The sequence below is a fragment of the Danio rerio genome, chromosome 25 (assembly GCF_049306965.1).
Source record: "Danio rerio strain Tuebingen ecotype United States chromosome 25, GRCz12tu, whole genome shotgun sequence".
In the NCBI taxonomy this organism is placed as follows: domain Eukaryota; kingdom Metazoa; phylum Chordata; class Actinopteri; order Cypriniformes; family Danionidae; genus Danio; species Danio rerio.
Window position 1 is genome coordinate 395,001 of NC_133200.1, and position 10,000 is coordinate 405,000.

A 10,000-nucleotide genomic window follows, 5' to 3' on the forward strand; every position below is an offset into this window, starting at 1 on the left:
TTTAAAAATCAAATCATTTTTTTTTTCCGGTATTGGGTGACACAGTGGGTGGTTTGAGTCTCGGCTGGGTTAGTTGGTGTTTCTGTGTGGAGTTTGCATGTTCTCCCCGTGTTGGCGTGGGTTTCCTCCGGGTGCTCCGGTTTCCCCGTTTTTTTTAGTATCCAAAAACGAAACTTCCCAGAACATTTTATTTACATTAAAAAACCATTTCCTTGCTGGCTAACCAACAGAGAATGATCTGGAAAACCAAAACTGTTAGTTGGATTATAAATGACAAACATTTGAATAATAGTCAATAATGATAAATATAATAATAATAAAAATAATTACAGTCATTATTATTATTATTATTATTACTACCATAATAATATCATTTGTAATTATTTTCTACGAAGACTGGAGTAAAGATGCTTAAAATTCAGATTAAAATCTTAGAAAAAAGACTGAAATCTTATTAAAATCTTCCTACATATTCACAGAGAAAACATCTATTTTATTAGTAACTTTTCTCAGTGTATTCCCGTGTTTGTGATGGAGTAATGGCAGTCTTTCAGAGCCCAGCAGCTTTATTGAGTGTGTAAAGGGGTCAGATGGCGGTGTTAATTGGGTCACTGTGTGAAAAAGCCACAGACTCCGAAAACAGCAGATGCCTCGTCTGGAAGATATTAAACACACTGGAGAATTCATTAACACACTCACACACATGCACACACACACACACACACACACACACACACACACACACACACACACACACACACACACAGTCTGAAAGTGAGCATAATGGTCACTAATATGCAAACTGGCTGGATGGTTATAATGTGTCTTTAAATCATTCATAATATTGTATGAATACATAAAGGAATGACTCATTTATGAATAATGTAAATATCTATAGATGTCTGGGTTAAAAATTGTTTGAAACATGTAGATTGTGAAGTCTCTGCAGAGTGTAACTATAGAATTGAGTTTATCACCTGTCTGTGACAAAATTATACTGTGTGGAGCTTTAACAAAGACTGTTTGAACTATTTATATGATCAAGACTAATATACTAGAAACCTGTCAGAAGTGAAAACAAATTAGAAAACGGAATTACATTTTTAAATATGAATTGGGAATTCTTTGTCATGACTGTATGAAATCCAATGGGCTTTTATCAGTGACATTTGATTCTTTCATTTTCTGCATTTGATTAATCTAACATTATGAATAATTTCCAAACAGAGCTGTCTTTGATATATAGATTAGCTTATACATTGCAATAAATATTGCAAAAAAAATCTATTTAAAATTGTGATATATTCTAAAAATACAAGATCGCAACATGTTGCATTACAATATTTTAAAATACATCACATGCAGAAATAACAAAATATTGCAATATTTAAAAACTGTAATATATTGTAAAAAAACAAATATGTCAATGTACATTGCAGAAAAACAAAAGACTGCTATATATAGTGTAGAGAAACAATATTTTATATACATCACAGAAATAACAAAATGTTTGAGTTCAAAGGAAAAACAAATATTGCAATATATGATAGAAAAACAAAATGTTGCAATATCACTGCAGAAAAAAAATTATATCAGAGAAAACAAAACTGTAATGTTGCAAAAAACTAAAGAAAAACAAAAAATATTGCAAATATACATTGCGGTAAAACATAAGATTGCAGTATATCTTAGAAAAACAAACATCTCAGAAATAGGTAAATGTTAATATTTTTGTAGGAAAATATCACAAAATATTGTAGAAAAAGAAAACGTTGCAAAATATTGTAGAAAAACAAAATGTCGCAAAATATTGTAGAAAATGTAAAATACTGCAGAAAAAAGTTGCAAAAATAATTTAAAAATGTTGCAAAATATTGTAGAAGAAAATGACGCAAAATATTGTAGGAAAAGAAAATGACGCAAAATATCGCAGAAAATGTAAAATACTGCAGAAAAAAAGTCGCAAAAATAATAAAAAAATGTTGCAAAATATTGTAGAAAAAGAAAATATTGCAAAATATTGTAGAAAATTTTTTGCAAAATATCGTAGAAAAAGAAAATGTTGCAAAATATTGCAGGAAAAGAAAAAATTGCAAATAATTGTAGAAAAAGATAATATAGCAAAATATCGCAGAAAAAAACCGCAACATATCGTAAAAAATGTTGCAAAATATCGTAGAAAAAGAAAATATCCCAAAATATCATAAAAAACATCACAATACACAAATTGCAGAAAAACAAAGATTGAAATATATTGTAAAAAAGTAAATACTTCAATATTCATTAAGTCATTTTTGATCCAATAAAAACTAAATATTTCAATATACCGTTGAATTATTAGCCCCCATAATGTTTTTCCCCAATTTCTGTTCAACAGAGATATATATTGATAATATATTGTAGAAAGACTATTATTCGTTTTTTTTACTAATATACTATTTTAATATACACTGCAGAAATAATTAAATGTCAAAATATTTTGTATAAGAGAAATAAATATAGAAAAATAATTTTCAAAACTAAATATTGCTATATATATATATATATATATATATATATATATATATAGTAATGTACAATAGCAGAAAAAATGATATTGCGATAAATGAGGCAGAAAATATAGCCATTTTGAAATATTATTACATTGCAATTTTTTTCAATATTATGCAGTTTAGAAGCAAAGATTACAGTTAGGTACTGTACTGAACTGTGCTTTATAAGTTTCTATATTTGTGATAGTAAATAGCTCACAAACACCGTATTAAAAACTGATCCATAATTAGCGTTCATAAATCATCCGGCCTCATTTACTGTGTTTTCTGCTACAGTATTGAGTGTTGAAGAGCACATCGATCTGAGCGCGAGGTCATTTACAGCACAGGACGATTCCTGAACAACAGCAGCTCAATTGAAGAGACTGATGGACTATTATAGGAGAACACAGCATTCCTGACACAAATGAGGCGGAACGCCACACCTGAACGTCCAATTACTGACACAATAAAAGATTTACACTGATGAAAACTCTTCACAGAGTCATGTGGAAAACTAAATCTGATTCCCGCAGAGCATGGAGAGGTATGAATAATAGAGTGAAAGGCCTCTGATCATATTCTGAATATCAAGTGGATTTGTGTTCATTAAAGCTGCATATGACAGATCAGCTTTAAATATCGGCCTGAAAATGTCAGAAACGTCAAAAGTTTCAAAGGCAGATGTTCCCTGCAGACTGTGCTGCGCTTAAAACTTCATTCTCATATAGGTTTTGACAAACAGTTGAGGAAATTATCAGTGATCTTGATGCAATATTGATTAGTTTTCCCCAAATATTTCCTAAATGATGTTGAACAGATTCAGCAATTTCTCACAGTGTTTCCTCTTATATTTGTTTTTCTGGTGAAAGTCTTATTTGTTTTATTTGGGCTAAAATAAAAGCAGTTTTTAATTGTTTTAAAGTCGTTTTAAGGTCAATATTATTCTCCCCTTCAGCAATATTAGTGTTGAATTGTCTCCAGAACAAACCACTGTTATTAACTTTAAACCAGCACCAATCCAGAATGCAGGATTATCTGCTGTCATGGGTTTGCAATCAAAACATGCGATTATAATGGAAGTCAATGAAGAAAAAACAGCATCACCAAAGAGGAGTCATTCTGGCCTTAGTGTATGAGTTCCTGAACATTTCCAAAGCTTTTCCCAAAATATGTGTCAAAACAAAGTTTGTCTCCAGAAATCCTCACATTCACTGAAGCACAGAGAGAACTGAGGCCAAATGAAGACTCAAAATCAGCCCAGAGTGGATGAAAACGACCCAACAGCACACGAGGGGTAAATGACTCAAAGAGGTTTGGCTCACTGAAGCGAGACGCCTGTAAACACCGCCTGAAAGCTCAGTTTCTGCTCACATCATCATTTCCCAGAAGCCTCCGGGGCACTGCTGTAATCTATATGTGACGGAGCCGGCGGCAGATTCAGCGCTTCATTACAGCACATCCACATCACACACACAAAACACACACACACACACACACACACACACACACACACACACACACACACACACACACACACACACACACACACACACAGCAGTTTAACCTGGGCGCCAGTACAGAATCACTCCACACGCAAATGAGGAGATCCAGAGCTGACTCCAGATCCAGAATCCAGATCCAGTTGGAGAGAAATACTGATAACTAGAGAGAGTTTGAGAAAACTAAAGACAACTAGAAGCAACTAGAAAAAAACTAGAGGCAACTTGAGACAATTGGAGAGAACTAGAGACTACTAGAGAAATTTAGAGACAACTAGAGGCAACTTAAGACAAGTAGAGACTACTAAAGAGAACTAGAGAGAACTAAAAACAACTAGAGACAACAAGAAGAAAGGAAAGGAAGATAAAGATATAGGATACATACTGAAGTTTAATTATGACTATATAGGATTATAGGACTCTGTTAATTTTTTTCATATAATACAGGATTAGATAAAAGGATATAATAAAATATAACTAACAATAATATATATATATATATATATATATATATATATATATATATATATATATATATATATATATATATATATATATATATCTAATAATAATATTACTAAAATATAACTCATGTAAGTGAATAAAATAAGTGCTCTGTTACAAGTTTAGGGTTGAAGGAGCTCAGAGTGCAGGGAGGAGGAGCTGAACACGCAGCGTCCACCGGCACCTGGACTCTGAGGTCTGTGGGATTGGGCCAGAGCAATGACAGAATCTGGCTGCACAACTAGTACAGTAGGAGACGATATGTACAAAGAATAGAACTCGCCAAAAAACTAAGAAGAAGAGGATGAGACAACAAGAGAGAACCAGAAACAACTAGAGACAACTGGGGACAACTAGAGACAACTGGAGACAACTAAAGACAACAAGAGAAAACCAGAGACAACTAGAGACAACTAAAGACAACAAGAGAGAACCAGAGACAACTAGAGACAACTAAAGACAACAAGAGAGAACTAGAGACAACTAAAGACAACAAGAGAGAACCAGAGACAACTAGAGACAACTAAAGACAACAAGAGAGAACCAGAGACAACTAGAGACAACTAAAGACAACAAGAGAGAACTAGAGACAACTAGAGACAACTAAAGACAACAAGAGAGAACTAGAGACAACTAGAGACAACTAGAGACAACTAGAGACAACTAAAGACAACAAGAGAGAACTAGAGACAACTAAAGACAACAAGAGAGAACCAGAGACAACTAGAGACAACTAAAGACAACAAGAGAGAACCAGAGACAACTAGAGACAACTAAAGACAACAAGAGAGAACTAGAGACAACTAGAGACAACTAAAGACAACAAGAGAGAACTAGAGACAACTAGAGACAACTACAGATAACAAGAGAGAACCAGAGACAACTAGAGACAACTAAAGACAACAAGAGAGAACTAGAGACAACTAGAGACAACCAAAGACAACAAGAGAGAACCAGAGACAACTAGAGACAACTAAAGACAACAAGAGAGAACTAGAGATAATTAAAGACAACAAGAGAGAACTAGAGACAACTAGAGACAACTAAAGACAACAAGAGAGAACCAGAGACAACTAGAGACAACTAAAGACAACAAGAGAGAACCAGAGACAACTAGAGACAACAAGAGAAAACTAGAGACAACTAGAGACAACTAAAGACAACAAAAGACAACAAGAGTGAACCAGAGACAACTAGAGACAACTAAAGACAACAAGAGAGAACCAGAGACAACTAGAGACAACTAAAGACAACAAGAGAGAACTAGAGACAACTAAAGACAACTTAAGACAACAAGAGAGAACCAGAGACAACTAGAGACAACTAAAGACAACAAGAGAGAACTAGAGACAACTAGAGACAACTAAAGACAACAAGAGAGAACCAGAGACAACTAGAGACAACTAAAGACAACAAGAGAGAACCAGAGACAACTAGAGACAACTAAAGACAACAAGAGAGAACCAGAGACAACTAGAGACAACTAAAGACAACAAGAGAGAACTAGAGACAACTAGAGACAACTAAAGACAACAAGAGAGAACTAGAGACAACTAGAGACAACTAAAGACAACAAGAGAGAACCAGAGACAACTAGAGACAACTAAAGACAACAAGAGAGAACCAGAGACAACTAGAGACAACTAAAGACAACAAGAGAGAACTAGAGACAACTAGAGACAACTAAAGACAACAAGAGAGAACCAGAGACAACTAGAGACAACTAAAGACAACAAGAGAGAACCAGAGACAACTAGAGACAACAAGAAAAAACTAGAGACAACTAGAGACAACTAAAGACAACAAAAGACAACAAGAGAGAACTAGAGACAACTAGAGACAACTAAAGACAACAAGAGAGAACCAGAGACAACTAGAGACAACTAAAGACAACAAGAGAGAACTAGAGACAACTAGAGACAACTAAAGACAACAAGAGAGAACTAGAGACAACTAGAGACAACTAAAGACAACAAAAGACAACAAGAGAGAACCAGAGACAACTAGAGACAACAAGAGAAAACTAGAGACAACTAGAGACAACTAAAGACAACAAAAGACAACAAGAGAGAACTAGAGACAACTAGAGACAACAAGAGAAAACTAGAGACAACTAGAGACAACTAAAGACAACAAAAGACAACAAGAGAGAACTAGAGACAACTAGAGACAACTAAAGACAACAAGAGAGAACCAGAGACAACTAGAGACAACAAGAGAAAACTAGAGACAACTAAAGACAACAAAAGACAACAAGAGAGAACTAGAGACAAATAGAGACAACAAGAGAAAACTAGAGACAACTGGAGAGAACTAGAGACAACTAGAGACAACTGGAGAGAACTAGGGACAACTGGAGAGAACTAGAGACAACTAGAGACAACTAAAGACAACAAGAGAGAACTAGAGACAACTAGAGACAACAAGAGAGAACTAGAGACAACTAGAGACAACTGGAGAGAACTAGAGACAACTGGAGAGAACTAGAGACAACTAGAGACAACTGGAGAGAACTAGAGACAACTGGAGAGAACTAGAGACAACTAGAGACAACTAAAGACAACAAGAGAGAACTAGAGACAACTAGAGACAACTAAAGACAACAAGAGAGAACCAGAGACAACTAGAGACAACTAAAGACAACAAGAGAGAACCAGAGACAACTAGAGACAACAAGAGAAAACTAGAGACAACTAGAGACAACTAAAGACAACAAAAGACAACAAGAGAGAACTAGAGACAACTAGAGACAACTAAAGACAACAAGAGAGAACCAGAGACAACTAGAGACAACTAAAGACAACAAGAGAGAACTAGAGACAACTAAAGACAACTAAAGACAACAAGAGAGAACCAGAGACAACTAGAGACAACTAAAGACAACAAGAGAGAACTAGAGACAACTAGAGACAACTAAAGACAACAAGAGAGAACCAGAGACAACTAGAGACAACTAAAGACAACAAGAGAGAACCAGAGACAACTAGAGACAACTAAAGACAACAAGAGAGAACCAGAGACAACTAGAGACAACTAAAGACAACAAGAGAGAACTAGAGACAACTAGAGACAACTAAAGACAACAAGAGAGAACTAGAGACAACTAGAGACAACTAAAGACAACTGGAGAGAACCAGAGACAACTAGAGACAACTAAAGACAACTGGAGAGAACTAGAGACAACTGGAGAGAACTAAAGACAACTAGAGACAACAAGAGAGAACTAGAGACAACTAGAGACAACAAGAGAGAACTAGAGACAACTAGAGACAACTGGAGAGAACTAGAGACAACTGGAGAGAACTAGAGACAACTAGAGACAACTGGAGAGAACTAGAGACAACTGGAGAGAACTAGAGACAACAAAAGACAACAAGAGAGAACTAGAGACAACTAGAGACAACTGGACAGAACTGGAGAGAACTAGAGACAACAAGAGAGAACTACAGACAACTAGAGACAACTGGACAGAACTGGAGAGAACTAGAGATAACAAAAGACAACAAGAGAGAACTAGAGACAACTAGAGACAACTGGACAGAACTGGAGACAACTAGAGACAGCTGGAGAGAACTGGAGAGAACTAGAGAGAACCAGAGACAAATAGAGACAACTGGACAGAACTGGAGAGAACTAGAGACAACTAGAGACAATTGGAGAGAACTGGAGAGAACTAGAGACAACAAGAGAGAACTAGAGACAACTAGAGACAACAAGAGAGAACTAGAGACAACTAGAGACAACTGGACAGAACTGGAGACAACTAGAGACAACTGGAGAGAACTAGAGACAACTAGAGACAACAAGAGAGAACCAGAGAGAACCAGAGACAACTGGAGACAACTGGACAGAACTGGAGAGAACTAGAGACAACTGGAGAGAACTGGAGACAACTAGAGACAACAAGAGAGAACTAGAGACAACTAGAGACAACTAGAGACAATTGGACAGAACTTGAGAGAACTAGAGACAACTAGAGACAACAAGAGAGAACCAGAGAGAACCAGAGACAACTAGAGACAACTGGAGACAACTGGAGAGAACTAGAGACAACTGGAGAGAACTAAAGAGGACTAGAGACAACTTGAGACACCTAGAGAACCATTAACAACTAGAGACAACTAAAGAGAAATAGAAACAACTGGAGAGAACTAGAGACAACAAGATACAACTTGAGAGAATTAGACATAACTAGAGAGAACTCGAGACAACTGGACAGAACTAGCAGCTTCATGATGATTAAATCAAACCTACTCACAGCTCAGTTTGGTGTCATTTATCTAGTTTATCTATTTATTCATTCATCTGTCCATCCATCACTTTATCAATGTATCAAACATTTATCCATCCATCATATCCATCCACACACTCTTTTATCCATCCATCATTTTATTCAACTATACAGCCACTCATTATTTTATTTATCATACATCCATCATTTTATCCAGCCGTCTGTCGTTTTATCCAACAACCCATCATTTTATCAATCCATTGATCATTTCATCCACTTTTATCTATCAATCCTTTTATCCATCCATCCAAAATTTCACACATTCATCATTTTATCCATCCACCCATCCATTAATTCATCATCATCCATCCACCCATCACTTCGCCCATCTATTCTTTATTATAACCATGGGCCCATTTATAGATCATCTTAATCATCCATCCATCCATCCATCCATCCATCCATCCATCCATCCATCCATCCATCCATCCATCCACTGTTTCATCAATCATGTAGTCTATATCCATCCATCCTCATATACACACTACTGTATATAAACATGTACTTAAAGCATTAAAGCTCCACAGCTCAATCGCTCTGCGTTCATTTCTACACTAATGAAGACACGCTTCAGGAGACTCCAGAGAAACACCACTTTTATTACAAAAATATACTGTAGCATTAGATATTGGCACTGTAAACACATCTGACATGTGCAACACTGCAATACTGGAGCTGTGCAAGAATCAACCAGAACATATACAAACATCTCCAACACTTATATTAATCAATACAACTCTCATCAGCATATCAGAGATTACCCATGACCTGAAGGATTCAGGTTTAGTTCATTAATTATAAATTATCTGCTTTTTAAATGTGTTTATAATCAGGGTGAAGATATTCTAATATGTATTAATAAGTAAAAGTTAAAAACATTTTCAAACATTATTGTGCATAACAATGATAAAATCCCACATTTAATCATACATAAATACAAAAACAATTATAATACAGTTCTGTTCATAAATGCAATGATTTTTGTGTAAATGTAATTAACCTGAATTGATTTGAACACACATAACAGCTCGTTTAGCATTCTGCAGCAAATAAAACACTGAGCATCAATAATACAGAGGAATGTGTGTGAATATAGTCTCAATAGTGCTCCTCTTCATAAAGCCTGTTTCTCCTTTAGCGGATGCTGAACATCATTGGTCCTAATCATCATC

At 35.4% G+C, this 10,000-nt stretch overlaps 1 protein-coding gene across 7 annotated transcripts in view; it reads right to left on the reverse strand.

Annotated features, from left to right (window-relative positions):
* gxylt1a (glucoside xylosyltransferase 1a) overlaps window positions 1-10,000 on the reverse strand; it is a 43,867-nt gene that overhangs the window by 20,940 nt on the left and 12,927 nt on the right. The gene's annotated exons all lie outside the window — the stretch shown is intronic.